The 15,582-nt window shown below is 45.7% G+C and overlaps 1 protein-coding gene across 1 annotated transcript in view; it reads right to left on the reverse strand.

Annotated features, from left to right (window-relative positions):
• Positions 1-1,358: 1,358 nt before the first annotated feature.
• Positions 1,359-15,582, reverse strand: part of LOC140723079 (uncharacterized) — a 561,502-nt gene continuing 547,278 nt past the window's right edge. Inside the window, exon 4 of the transcript XR_012097797.1 lies at positions 1,359-1,478. The gene's annotated coding sequence lies outside the window, so the exon portion shown is untranslated. The remainder of the gene's footprint in view (positions 1,479-15,582) is intronic.

Raw genomic sequence — 15,582 nt, forward strand, 5'->3', positions numbered from 1 at the left:
GGGAACTACGGAGGCACTGGAGAAGAGCTTACCAAAGTTGATTGGAAGGGGACACTGGCAGGGATGATGGCAGAATAGCAATGGCTGGAGTTGCTCCACTTGACAGCCTCAGGGTTGAAGAGAAACACATCATATTCCACCTGCGTAGCTCCAACCTGAAGGCATGAATATCGATTTCTCCTTCCAGTAAAAAAAAAATTCACAGCCCATTGCCTTTCCTTCTACTTACTCCCGAGTAACGTATCTTTACACATTCTGACCACTGACATTTGGGACTTCCATATTCCTGCCAGTGCCTTCCACAGATAAGAGTGAGTACAATACTTATTCAGTTCATCAGCCATCACCTTTCACCCTCACCCCATTATTCCCTTTCCAGCATCATTCTCCAGTGGTTTGGTATCCATTTCTGTCTCTCTTTTACACAATATGTACCTGAAATTAAAAATGGTATCCTCTTTAATATTACTGGCTAGCTCATCTATGTATCTCATCTCTTCCTTCTTAATGGTTTTGGTTGCATTCTGTTCATTTTTAAAACTTCCCAATTCTCTAACTGCCTAGTAATTTTTGTTCTGTGCCCTCTTTGGTCTTTATGTTGTCTTTGGTTTCTCTTAGCAGCTACGGTTTTGTCACCTTACCTTAAGAATACTACTTCCTCTTTGTGATGTGTATATCCCGTCACTTCCAGATTGCTTCCAGAAATTCCAGCCATTGCTGCTCTGTTTTCATCCCTGCCCGTGTTCTTTCCAAATCAATTTTGACCAATTTTTCTCTCAGGCCTCTCTAATTCTCTTTTTATTCATATCTGACTTTAGTTTCTCCTTCTCTAATGTCGGGGTGAATTTGATCATATGAAGATCACTTGTCCCGAAGGGTTCCTTGAACTCAAGTGACCTAATTAATTCCGGTTCATTACAGCACCCAATCCAGAATATCTGATCCCCAAGTGGGCTCAACCACGAGCTGCTCTAAAAAAAATGCATCTTGTAGGCATTCTAGGAATTCCTCCTCTTGAGACCAACACCATCCTGATTTTCCTAATCTCCTGCATGGCAATCCCCCATGACTATTGTAACATTGCCCCTTTTGGCACTCATTTTCTATCTCTCATTGTAATTTGTGGACCACATACTTACTACTGTTTTGGGGTCACTATACAATTCCCATCAAGGATTTTTTTGTACATTTGCTGTTCCTTAATACTACCCACAGATTCCACACTGCCCAACCCTATGCCACCTCTTATCTAATGATTTTATTTAATATTTTACCAACAGAGCCACACAAACCCACGACCAGCTTGTTATTTCACTAAACATATAAATATTTTGGAAACAGGAAGACCTGCAGATGCAAGAAATCGAGAGAAATTCACACAAAATGCTGGAGGAGCTCAGCAGGTCGGGCAGCATCTATGGATGGGAATCAACATTTCCGGCCATGACCCTTCACCGGGACTCGTGATAACCACGTATCTGAAAAATCAACAAGCAAAGACAACAGAAAGTAGTGCAATATTGGGAAAACCTTTGACAAAATTTATTTCAAGGCTTTAAAAAACTGCCGAACAGAGTTCAGTAGTTAAGAAATACAACAAAGGCAATAAATACTTCCATCAATACCGACATTGACTTTTTTTTAATGAAAATATCTTAGTCCCATTTCAATCAGTAAAATTTACAAAGATAAGTAAGAACTGAAATGACAAGTTTAGAAAAGAATATTTACACTCAAACCCATTGAGATTAACACGACTTTGGACAGAAGGAGGAAGAGGAATAACACAAATGAGAAAAAAAAATCACATAAGACCATAAGACACAGGAGCAGAATCGGCCATTTGGCCCATCGAGTCTGCTCCACCATTTCATCATGAGCTGATCCAATCTGCCCTTTAGTCCCATTCCCCCACCTTCTCACCATAACCTTTGATGCCCTGACTACTCAGATACCTATCAATCTCTGCCTTAAACGCACCCAATGACTTGGCCTCCACTGCTACCCGTGGCAACAAATGCCACAGATTCACCACTCTCTGACTAAAAAAAATTCATCGCATCTCTGTTCTGAATGGGCGCCCTGTAAACCTTAAGTCATGCCCTCTTGTACTAGACTCCCCCAGTCACTGTCGAAATTGCATTCAGCAACGGGTATGGGCAAATATCCAGTCTACAGCTTATTGAAACTTTCTCCCCAATGTGAACCCGGTCGTGTGTTACAAGGTTAGATTACTGAGTGAATCCCTTCCCATATTCACAGCACGTGAATGGCCTCTCCCCAGTGGAACACAATGATGCAGCCTTGGTGGAGACAGTTGACAGAATCTCTTCCCAAAGTCTGAGCAGACGATCGGCCTCTAAGTGGTGTTAACTCGCTGGTGTTTTAGTAGACGAGATGATCGTGTGAATGCCTTCCCACATTCACAGGTCGAAGGCCTCTCCCCAGTGGAACTCACTTGTATGCCAGCAGATCAGATGACTGAGTGAATCCCTTCTCACAATCTGAGCGGGTGAAATCCCTCTCTGCTGTGTGAACTGAATGGTGAGTCACTAGGTGAGATGATTTGGTGAATCCCTCTCCACAGTCTGAGTAGGTGAACAGCCTCTCCCCAGTGTGAACTCGCTGGTGACTCTGTAGGTTGAAAGATCGAGTGAATCTATTCCCACAGTCTGGGCAGGTGAACAGCTACTCCCCAGTGTGAACATGATGGTGTCTCTGTAGGTTAGATGACTGAGTGAATCTCTTCCCACAGACTGAACAGGTGAAATCCCTCACTGCAGTGTGAACTGACTGGTGAGTCACTAGGTGAGATGATGTGGTGAATCTCTTCCCACAGTCTGAGGCACACAACCCCAACAGTTCTATTATCCAGATCACTGACAAACCATGTGAGAAGTAGCGGACCGAATACTGACCCCTGAAGACCACAAGTCACTGCTGGCCAACCAGAAAAGGCCCCTTTTATTCCCACTCACTGCCTCTTGGCTGTCAGCCATTCCTCTATCCATGCCAGTATTACTTCTGACTTTTATCCTGTTAAGCAGTTTCATGTGTGACACCTTATCAGATGCTTTCTGAAAATCCAAATAAATGATATCCAATGCCTCTCGTTTGTCCATCCTGCTTATGACTTCCTCGAAGATCTGTAACAGACTTGTCAGGTAAGATTTCCTTCTACAGAACCTATGCTGACTTTGTCTTATTATATCATTAGTCTCCTAGTACCCCAAAACTTCATCTGTTATCATGACTCCACACTTTCCCAGCCACTGAGGTTAGGCCTACTGGACTATAATTTGCTTTACTTTGCCTTCCTCCCTTCTCAAAGAGTTGATTGACATTTGCAATCTTCCTGTCCTCCAGGACTATGCCAGGATCAAGTGATTCTTGACAGGTCATGAACAATGCATCTGTTATCTTTCCAGCAACCTCTCTCAGGACTCTGGGATGTAGTCCATCTGGTCCTGGTGACTTATCCACTTTAAGAACCTGAGTTTGCCTAGCACGTTTTCCTTTGTAATAGCAATGGCACTCACTCCTGTTCCCTGACACTCACGGATCTCTGGCACACTGGTGGTGTCTTCCACAGACAAGACAGATGCAAAGTACCTATCAAGTTCATCTACCATCTCTTCCCCATTTGTACCCCATGAGCATCATTTTCCAGTTGTCCAATATCAACACTCGCCTCCCTTTCGTATATTTTATAACTGGTTTATATTATTGTATAATTTGCTGTCATATTTCACCTCTCCCCTTATAGCTTTTATTTTAAATTTGCCTGTTGTTGGATGTTAAAAGCTACCCAATTATCCAACTTACTACTCACTTTTAATACTTTATATGCTTTTATACAGTCCTTAACTTCCTTTGTCAGCCACGATAGCCTAGCCCCGTTGTTTGAGAACTACGTCTGTGGGACATATCTATCCTGCACATTATGAACTATTCCCAGAAACGTCAGCCATTTCTGCTCTGGCGTCATCTCCACCAGCATCCTCCAATCCACCTGGGGAATCACCTCTCTCACGCCTCTGAAATTCCCTTTCATTCCATTGCGATACTACGCATGTGACCTGTGCTTGTCCCTCACAAATTGCAGTAGGAATTCAATTATATTATGATCACTGCCTTCTAATGGTTCCTTTACATTAACCTCCCTAATAAGAACTGGGTTATTACACAGCACCCAATGTAAGATAGCAGTTCCCCGAGTAGGCTCAACCATCAGCTGCTCTAAAAAGCCATTTCGTTTGCATTCAATACATCCCCTCTTTTGCGATCTCACGCCAATCTGACTTTCCCAATCCTCCTGCAGGTTGAAGTCACCCACTACAGTTGTGTCATTAAATGTATTACATAAATGCCAAACATTCAGCAGTACCTGGGGCAGAAGTGAGGATACATGATTTTACCAAGGAGAGAAGGTGTTTTTGAAGCTGAAAGGCCTGAAGGTAGATAAGACACCGCAGAGTTCAGAAAGAGGTAGCTGAAGAGATTGTGAAGGCATTAGAGTCATAAGACACTACAACACAGGAAAATGCCATTCGGCCAGTCTAGTCCGTGCTAAAGCATTAATCTTCTGAGTTCCAACAACTTCCACCTGGACCATAGCCCTCCATATGCTTCTCATCCAGTCACCTAAGTAACTTCTCTTAGATTACAATCGTCCCTGCCACTTGCTCTGGCAGCTCGGTGCAGTCAGCCGGATTCTTTCGAGGAAATCTTGACTGACAAATCTTTTGGAATACTTTGCGGAAGTAACAGGCAAGATAGATAAAGCAGAGGCAGCGTATGTTGTTTGCTCAGATTTTCAGATGATCTTCAACAAGGTACCCCATGCAAGGCTGATTGAGAAAGTAAGGAGGCATGGGATCCAAGGGCACATTGCTTTGTGCATCCAGAACTGGCTTGCTCACAGAAGACAAAGAGTGGTTGTAGAATGGTCATATTCTGCATGGAGGTCGGTGACCAGTGGTCTGCTTCCGGGATCGGTTCTGGGACCCCTACCCTTAGTGACTTTTATAAATGACCTGGATGAGGAAGTGGAGGTACGGGTTAGTAAATTTGCTGATGACACAAAGGTTGGGTTAGGTTGCGGGGAGATATTGATAGTCTGCAAACCTGGGCTGAGAAATGGCAAATGAAGTTCAACCCAAAGAAGTGTGATGTGGTTCATTTTCTTCGGTCAAATATGATAGAATATAGTATTAATGGTAAGCCTCTTGGCAGTGTGGAGGAACAGAGGGATCTTGGGGACGGAGTCCATAGGACGCTCAAAGCTGCTATGTAGGTTGGCTCTGTGGTTAAGAAGCCATACTGTGCATTGGCCTTAATCAACTGCAGGCTTGAGTTTAAAAGCCGAGGTGTAATGTTGCAGCTATATAGGACTTTGGTCAGACCCCACTTGGAGTACTCTGCTCAGTTCTGGTCGCCAAACTACAGGAAGGATGTGGAAGCCATAGAAAGGGTGCTGAGGAGATTTACGAGGATGTTGTTTGGATAGGGGAGCATGCCTTTTGAGAATAGGTTGAGTGAACTTAGTCTTTTCTCCTTGGAGTGATGGAGGATGAGAGGTGACCTGATAGAGGTGTACAAGAAAATGAGAGACATTGATCGTGTGGATAGTCAGAGGCTTTCCCACCTATCGTGGTGGAGGCGGACACGATAGGGTCTTTTAAGAGACTCCTGGATAGGTACACGGAGCTGAGAAAAATAGAGAACTGTAGGTAACCCTTGGCATTTCTAGAGCAAGGACATGTTCGGCATCGCTTTGTGAGCCAAAGGGCCTGTAACGTGCTGCAGGTTTTCTATGTTTCTATGGTGCTGCACGTGAGGCTGCTGAACAGGATCACAGCTCATGGAATTACAGGAAAGAAACTTGTACTGACAAGGGAGAAAGAGTCATAATAATGTTGGCAATTCTGTTTTGCTGTCGGTAACTAATGCTGTTCTGCAGGGGTCAGTATTGAGACCGCATCGTTTCATGTTAAATCTGAATGATATGGATGACGGAATTGATACCTTGGTGACGAACATTGCAGTTGATACAAAGATAGGTACGGGACAGGTAGTTTAGAGCAAAGCGGGAGTCTGCAGAAGGACTTCGATTGGTCTGGAGAATGCCAGCAAAGTAGCAGTTGAAATAAAGTGCATGCAAGTCATGTACATTTGGTAGAAGTAATTGGGCGTAGAAAAAAAATAAATGGGAGAAACTTGAAAAAATTAGAGGTGCATAAGTGCTTGTGAGTCCTTGAGCAAGAGGCCCTAAAGGTTTGCTTGCAGATGGAGTTGATTAAGGATGACAACTGCAATGTTAGCAATATAAGAGCAAGGATGCGATACTATAGCTTTATAACGCATTGGGCAGATCACTGTTGGTGTATGGTGAGCAGATTCCGACCTGTACTTACGACTTATTATCTGAGCAAAGGATGTGCTCGTATTGGAATGGGTCCGGAGAAGTGTCAAAGAATGATTCCAGGAAGACCAAGAGTGGATGACCAGGATGAGGAAGTACGTGGGAAGGGATTCACTCAGTCATCGACCCTACAGAAATTTATCAATATCCACTGCTGCTGATTTCCACACACAAATAAATCAAAAGGGATTTCCCCAATCAAATCGATAATTAATCGATCAATAGCCCCCAAAACAACACGGCACAGCCGGACACATAACAGGGGACTTTACATCCCACAACACTGGATTCAGTAATGAAACCCGTGATTATTGTTGTTGTCCCTCTCAAATCATAAGAAACACACATTAAGGTGCATTTAAATGCGAGCGCATCCCCACGGGTGATGTCACACAGACCCCCCTTGCGCCTGACGTCACGCATGTGCTTCCCACATCGGGATCTGCCCTTACGTGCACAGCGTCTTACGTCATTCATGCGCTGGTGAGCTCGGGCTTTATCAGTTTAATAGCTGGGCTAATAATCACGTGACCAGCCCTCCCCCACCGCTGTCAACAGAGGATTCAGGGGCTGCGCTATTCCCATTGGTGCAAAGCGATGTCAATCACTTGTTACCACCAGTCGCAGAGGTGGACAAGTCCAGAGGGCGTTACCCCCGCTGAGTTCGCCTCCCGCTCCGGCCTCAAACTCCACATCACAGCGGAGTAAATGTCCGTTTTTTGATTTATTTCCATTTTCTTCCAAGGGAAGTTGGGGGGTTTGTGAAGCGTCTTCTGTGGCCGGAGTCTGATGTGTCGCCGAGAGGTAGGAGGAGACAGCTCGGCCCGTCGGTTTGATGCCAGTTCCCTGGGGAGGGAGAGGAGGGATTTTATTGAAAGGAAAAAGATGGTGTGAGAGGGGGCGGACAGGATGTTTATCCCGGTGGAAATCTGTGGAAATGTCTGAGCCCATGATGGTGGCGAGCAGAGGGATTCACATTGGGGGGGAAACACCGGCAGACGGTTGACCTGCAAGTGGGGCCAATGACAGGGGTAGGAGGTGAGTGGTTGGGGCAACACGGGGCTGCGGAAGATGGACATTTTTCTCACAGAGGATTAACAAAGTGGTTAGAGAGTATTTGTACCAGAGAGTGCAATGAAGTTTCAACAGACTGATCCCTGAAATGGTTGGGTCATCATATAAAGAAAAATCAAATATGATAACCCTTTCATTTAGAGAATCGAGGACTGAGAGGTGAACACATTGAAATGCACATCATTACCGGTTGAAACAGGGATCCCAGTCTCTGAAAAAGGGGGTGGATGCCTATATTTTATAATAAAACCCCTATTGATTTACCTTTACCACCTCTCCCAGTTTTATGCTTGCCCTGGTCCTTCACACCCCCTTACCTGCTTAAGATTCGGCCCGTTAGCAACAGTCAGCAATTCATTCTTTTTGGCTTTTCCTAATGCCTCAGGGGTTGGCGCTTCCAGAAATTTATAAATGTCCACTGCTGCTGATTTCCACACACAAATAAATCAAAAGGGATTTCCCCAGTGAAATTGATCAATAGCCCCCAAATTTGTTCATATCCCAGACACACGCCCCAAATTTGTTACGAACCATAATGCTTTAGAAACAAACCAGCAGCAATAGACTACAGCTGGAGTCTGGTTTTGATGTTAAATCTATCTTTATTAGAATCTACTTGTAATATTGCAACTTAAACAAGATAAACAGAAGTTAACAGTGTTAAGTTTATAAATGTGTGTAAATGTAACTCCCAAACTATTGAGCTTGGGGGAAACAAGGCTTAGAGTCTTGAGATGGTAAAGTATGATAGTTCAGTTCAACTACAGAATAGGCAACGAGAGAGAGATTTTTGTAATCCAGGGTAAATGGCGAGAGAAGGCAAATATGTAGAAGTCCACAGGTTCCACGGTGGTAAAACGAGAGAACAGTCGCTGTAGATTTTATCCGTCATCGTTCCAAATCCACATACAAATTATCACTGAAAGTGACTTGTCACAAGGTGTATCGTCTCCAAGTGAACTACAACACCACAGCCAGGCAAGGGTTAACACATCAGTGGTCTCCACAGGATGCGCCAAATCAGATCCACTCCTATGGGTCAAACGAGGTGACAACCACACATTCTATGTACATGAATCGATAATTAACCCACACTTGTGGGCAAAGGAAAGTTCCAAACAGTGACCCTTGGCCACTAGTTCCCTGGTTTCGATTCTTCCATTTTTCCTCCTTTGTCTCCGTCTGACTCTGAGTGTCTGTGTCCTCGGTTAAAACTAAACAAGCTGCGAGCGATGTAAACAAGCTGCAAGTAAGACTGATTCGCCTTCTTAATCTCTCTCTCTTAAAATGACTGTCCACAGCAAACGAAACCCAGGGATTCATAACAACGGCCACTCCCCACTGTGAACTGACTGGTGTGCCAGTAGTTGTGATGACTGAGTGAATCCCTTCCCACAGTCTGAGCAGGTGAATGGCTTCTCCCTAGTGTGAACTCGCTGATGATTCTGTAGGTGGGATAACCGAGTGAATCCCTTCCCACATTCTGAGCAGGTGAACGGCCTCTCCCCAGTGTGAACTCGCTGATGACTCAGTAGGTGGGATGAATCAGTGAATCTCATCTCACAGACTGAGCAGGTGAATGGCCTCTCCCCAGTGTGAACTTGCTGATGTCTCAGTAGGTGGGTTGACCGAGTGAATCCCTTCCCACAGACTGAGCAGGTGAATGGCCTCTTCCCAGTGTGAACTCGCTGGTGTCTCTGTAGGTAGGATGACAGTATGAATCCCTTCCCACATTCTGAGCAGCTGAATGGCTTCTCTCCAGTGTGGAATTGCTGGTGACTCTGTAGGTGGGATGACTGAGTGAATCTCATCCCACATTCTGAGCAGTTGAACGGCTTCTCCCCAGTGTGAACTCGCTGATGACTCTGGAGGGTGGATGACCGAGTGAATCCCTTCCCACAGTCTGAGCAGGTGAATGGCTTCTCCCCAGTATGAACTCGCTGGTGACTCTGTAGGTGGGATGACTGAGTGAATCCCTTCCCACATTCTGAGCAGGTGAATGGCCTCTCCCCAGTGTGAACTCGCTGGTGACTCTGTAGGCGGGATGACTGAGTGAATCTCTTCCCACAGACTGAGCAGGTGAACGGCCTCACCCCAGTGTGGACTCGCTGATGACTCAGTAGGTGGGATGAATCAGTGAATCCCTTCCCACAGTCTGAGCAGGTGAACGGCTTCTCCCCAGTGTGAACTCGCTGGTGTACCAGTAGGGTGGATGACTGAGTGAATCCCTTCCCACATTCTGAGCAGGTGAACGGCCTCTCCCCAGTGTGAACTCGCTGATGACTCAATAGGTGGGATGAATCAGTGAATCCCTTCCCACATTCTGAGCAGGTGAATGGCCTCTCCCCAGTGTGAACTTGCTGATGTACCAGTAGGGTGGATGACTGAGTGAATCCCTTCCCGCAGACTGTGCAGGTGAATGGCTGCCCCCTTGTGTGAACACGCTGGTGAGCCATTTGGTCAGATGACCGACAGAGTCCCTTCCCTGAAATTCAGCAGATCACCAACCTCTGCCCAGTGTGAACTGACTGATGTGTCCACAGGTGGGAAGACCGACAGAGTCCTTTCTCACACACAGAACAGGTGAATGGCCTTGCCCAGTGTGAACTTGCTGATGTACCTTCAATTGTGATAACCGAGTGAATCCATTCCCACTGTCTGAGCAGGTGAACGGCCTTTCTCCTGTGTAAAATGCCGGGCTTGCTAGTTGGTCAGATGACCGAGTGAATCCCTCCCCACAGTCTGAGCAGGAAGGATGGTCGATTGAATCCCTTGCTCCACTTCTTAAATATCCAGACAGAGACAACAAAACTGTTGTGCCGTGTTTGAGATTCCTGGAGACAAATTCCTTCCTGTTTTTAACCTGTAAAAGATTTACAAAATCCATCAATGGGTTTAGGACAACATTTCGGATGAGATTACTTGAGTTGACAAGGTTTGATTTGGTATCACACTGTTACAGTGAGGTTAAACCCAAGTTGGAAGAGAAATCATCTCCTGACTGGGCAGAGTGCTGGTATCTGGAATGACCATCAATCCCCATATGCGTTTCAAGTTCCAACTCCTTAAAGTGTAGGGTTACAAGCTGCAGCTGGATGCATTTCTTGTAAGTGAGGGCATCAGGGACACTACAGGTCTCCCCATCTTCCCTCCAATACCCCCTCTAATTTGTAATAACCAGTGTGTACATAAGTCTTGCACTGCATTTTTTTTTACCCAGTGACAAGATGTGCACAGTGAATTTTATATAGAGAGGTACTCACAGCTAGCAAATCACTGTCAATAGGAACTTTGATAAACTCTGGGGTCAATCCAGTTCATCTGCACTCTCACACAACCTATGTAGCAGGCCTGTAATGGGTAATGAAGGATTTTCTCACCAAAGATTTTGCATATTGTCCATATGTGGTTTGCTTGCTAAATTACACTTTAAAAAGTCAGATTTCCAAATATCACTCCACTTCTTCCCACTTGCAAATTCTCCAGCAACTTTTGCAACACCAAGTATCACCAGTTTCTGTATTCTACATAAATATTTCCCCAGAAACATCCCCCCCCCCATGACTGACAGTGGTGAACTCAGTTTCTATATTCCCCTGAAGCCTCCCAAATCTCCAGCAATGTTTGCATCGCCACAATACAAACATCAGACAAAGACTGACAGTGGTGAACTCAGTGATGGCAATGCCAATGAATATGAAGGGAAGGGCAGTAGTCTGTCTCATTGGAGTCTGGCACATTTGTAATGTGAAAGCTACTTGCTGCCCAGGGCAAAGGTGTTTGATATTATGTACTCAGAGAGAATGGGTCAAAACATGTTCTCACAGGTAGAAAAGTCCAGAAAAAGAGGAGGTAGAACAAGCAACAGACACAAAATGCTGGAGGAACTCAGCAGGCCAGGCAGCATCTACGGAAAAGAGTACTAATGCTGAGTTCCTCCGGCATTTTGTGTGTGTTGCTTGGATTTCCAGCATCTTCAGATTTTCTCTTATTAGTGATTGGAGGCAGAACAAAGGTGATTTTCTCAACTGCTGATTTAAAAGATTTTGTTCCCTTTCTCCGAGTTCCTAATCCTTGCATTTAGATAGCTGGAGCTCAGCTCTGTCTGAGAGATGCATCGGTTCCCATTCCCTCATCAGCCGGAAGCTCCCCGGGGCCCGTGTACGGATCGTGGGGCTGGGAGAGAGAGGGAAGAGAACAGGACTGTCCCGGGATTGCGGACTATGATGTCCGGGTTTCACAGGAATCGTCCCGAAGTCGGTGTTTAAGATAAAAACACGGAGAAACGCTCTTACCTGCTGCCGACATTTTCAAGGCCTTCTGTGTACTGCGCGCATGCGTGATACTCAGGGACGTCATCAGCCTGACGCCTGCGCATTTCATCGGCGCTTCAGCGCCGGTGAAATTCTTAACGCATGGCCCTATGGGTAATCACGGTGGCATTAAACATTTCTGCTCGCACCGGTTCAATGTCAATACATTATTTTTTTCGTGTGTATAGAAAAATCTGCAGCTGCTTTAACGCAGAAAGCGGCTCCTATAAGCAATATACTCAATATCAACGTGTATGTAATGCCAAAGTAAAATGCGGTTATAAAACACAGGAGATTCTGCAGTTGCTGGGAATACAGAGACGCAAACACACAAAATGCTGGAGGAACTCTGTAGTTCAAGCAGCAACTAGGTAGCGGAGTACACAGTCTAGGCATGCTGAAGGGGGTAGGCCTAAACGTTGTCTATTTATTCCTCTCCACATTTGCTGCCTGACTGTTGATTTCCACCAGTATTTTGCAGAAATTAACCACCTTTTTTTTCGATCAACCAGTTTCCAAATGCTTCTAATCTTTCTTTTGTAGCCACATCCTGCTGGTCTGATTCCTCCTCCTGGTAAACTCTAGACCCCATCTCTCTCTGGAGCCCCAAAGCCCTGACTCAATCTGACAACTCTTTGGTTTCTGACTCTGCACCATCGAAAATACACTCGCTAGTCTGCTGTCAGACTTTAGAGGTGCATTGTGTTACGAGACCGCAGGTTCGTTTACTGTGAATGTCGCTTTAAGTGTCTGAGTGAGGCGGGTCTGGGGGAGACAAAAAGGGGGAGGAGAGAGAGGGGGGGAGAGTCAGAGAGAGAGAGGAGAGAAGGGAAGGGGAGAGAGAGGAGAGACGGGGAGGGGAGGGGGAGGGGAGGGGGAGGGGGAGGAGGAGGGGAGAGGGGAGGGGAGGGGGGAGGAAGAGGGGAGGAGAGGGGAAGGGACGGAGAGGGGAGGGGAGGGGAGGGGGAGGAGAAGGGAGGGGAGGGGAGGGGAGGGGAAAGGGAGAGAACGTCAAAACCACAGTGAGCTTATCGTCTTATTCAGACCGGAGAAAATCATGCAGGTGTATAAGATGATGAGAGGCATTGGTCGTGTGGACAGACAGCGGCTCCCGAAAACAATATACTCAACATCAACAGGCATTCCATTTATCTAATTCCTCTCTGACAACCCTCTTTCAAAGGCAGATATAAAACACAAGAGATTCTGTAGTTGCTAGAAATACACACACACACACACACACACACACACACACACACACACACACACACTCACACACACACACACACACACACACACACAGACACACACACACACACACACTCACACACACACACACACACACACACACACACACTCACACACACACACACACACAGACACACACACACACACACACAGACACACACAGACACACACACACACACACACACACACACACACATACACACACACACACACACACACACACACACAGACACACACACACACACACACACACACACACACACACACACACACAGACACACACACACACACACACACACACACACACACAATGCTGGAGGAACTGTGCAGTTCAGGTAGCAACTAAGCAGAGGAGTACACAGTCTAGGCATGCTGAAGGGACTCGGCCTAAACGTTGTCTATTTATTCCTCTCCACAATTGCTGCCTGATCTGTTGATTTCCTCCAGTATTTTGCAGAAATTAACCACCTTTTTTTCAATCAAGCAGTTTCCAAATGTGTCTGATCTTTCATTTGTAGCCGCATCCTGCAGGTTCGGTTTCTCTTCTTCCTCCTCCTTGTAAACTCCAGGCCCCATCTCTTTCTGGAGCCCCAAATCCCTGACTGGCAACTTGGTTTCTGACTCTGCACCATCGAAGATTCACTCGCTAGTCTGCTGTCAGACTTCAGAGGTGCATTGTAACAACCCAGCAGTTCGAAGCGAAGACCTTTGAAATTAGTGAGAATGACCTAAAACATTGAAAAGAGCGGAGAAGAAGGAGTTTAACCATCTTCGTCCGGAGCCCTGAACAGCGTCACAACCACAGTGAGCTCATCGTCGAATTCAGCCTGGAGAAAATCATGCAGGAAATTCATGCAGGTGTATCAGATGATGAGAGGCATTGGTTGTGTGGATAGCCAGAGGCTTTTCCCAGGGCTGAAACGGCTAACACGAGGGGGAATAGGTTTAATCTGCTTGGAAGTAGGTACAGAGGAAATATCAGAGCAAAGTCTTTTAAGCAAAGAGTGGTGTATGTGTGTGTGTGGAACGCACTGCCAGCGATGGTGGTAGAGGCGGATACAATAGGGTCTTTTAAGAGACTCTCAGATAGGTACATGGAGCTTAGGAAAATAGATTTCTATGATTCTATGAAATTCAAGGGAAATCTCCTATCCCATGGAGAGGTGACTAGTTGCAACCTGTTATCTCAGGGAGAGTGAGAGGGGAATGGCAGGGATAGATTTTGATATACAGATATGGAACAGAAACATGGGCAGGGACCAGATGGGCCGAGTGGCCTCTCTAGTGTACATTGTGATTTTGGTAGATACAGTAAGTACCTGACACACGGGATTTGATACAGAACTGATTTATCTTTCACAGATCCACAATATTAAACACCAGTCTAGTTTAAGGCTAACATCAGCAGAACAGACTCCTCCAATGCTCAGTGACCAGGGTTCAGTCCTGGGTGCGATGAGCAGCCGCAAGAACTGCAGAATCTGACAGTAACAGTCCCTCATGAACCTGCAGCTGCCTTCAGTCACCGTGATGGTTAAACATTTAACACGGAGCTGATTTGAACTTCCTCCCTGATGTAGGAGAGTTCAGACTGAAGATGTCGGGGAGAAGGAAAACAAAAAGATAATAACAGGGTTGATGAAAGCCAATGCACCTTATGCCTTTTTAACCACACAGTCAACCTGCGTAACAGCTTTGAGTGTCCTATGGACTCGGACCCCAAGATCCCCGGATCCTCTATACTGCCAAGAGTCTTACCATTAATACTATAATCTGCCATCATATTTGACCTAACAAAATGAATCACCTCACACATCAGTGTTGAAATCCATTTGCCACTTTTCCGTCCAGTTTTGCATCTTATCAATGTCCTGCTGTAACCCCTGACAGCCCTCCACACTATCAACAACACCCGCAACCTTTGTGTCATCAGCAAACTTACTATCCCATCCTTCCACTTCCTCATCCAGGTCATTTATAAAAATCACGAAGGTTAGAGGTCCCAGAACAGATCCCTGAGGCACACCAGACAGACAGACAGATATACTTTATTGACCCCAAGGGAAATTGGGTTTTGTTACAGTCACACCAACCAAGAATTGTGTAGAAATATAGCAATATAAAGCCATAATTTAATAATAATAATAAGTAAATTATTCCAAGTGGAAATAAGTCCAAGACCAGCCTATTGGCTGAGGGTGTCTGACACTCCGATGGAGGAGTTGTGAAGTTTGATGGCCACAGGCAGGAATGACTTCCTTTGACGCTCAGTGTTGCATCTCGGTGGAATGAGTCTCTGGCTGAATGTGCTCCTGTGCCTAACCAGTACCTTATGGAGTGGATGGGAGTCATCCACTAGTAATAGACCACTGGTCACCGACATCCATGCAGAATATGACCCGACTACAACTACTCTTTGTCCTCTGTGGCAAGCCAGTTCTGGACCCACAAAGCAATGTCCTCTTGGATCCATTGCCTCCTTACTTTCTCAATCGGCCTTGCATGGGGTACCTTGTTAAAGCT

Source organism: Hemitrygon akajei, unplaced genomic scaffold (assembly GCF_048418815.1).
Source record: "Hemitrygon akajei unplaced genomic scaffold, sHemAka1.3 Scf000100, whole genome shotgun sequence".
Taxonomy (NCBI): Eukaryota; Metazoa; Chordata; class Chondrichthyes; order Myliobatiformes; family Dasyatidae; genus Hemitrygon; species Hemitrygon akajei.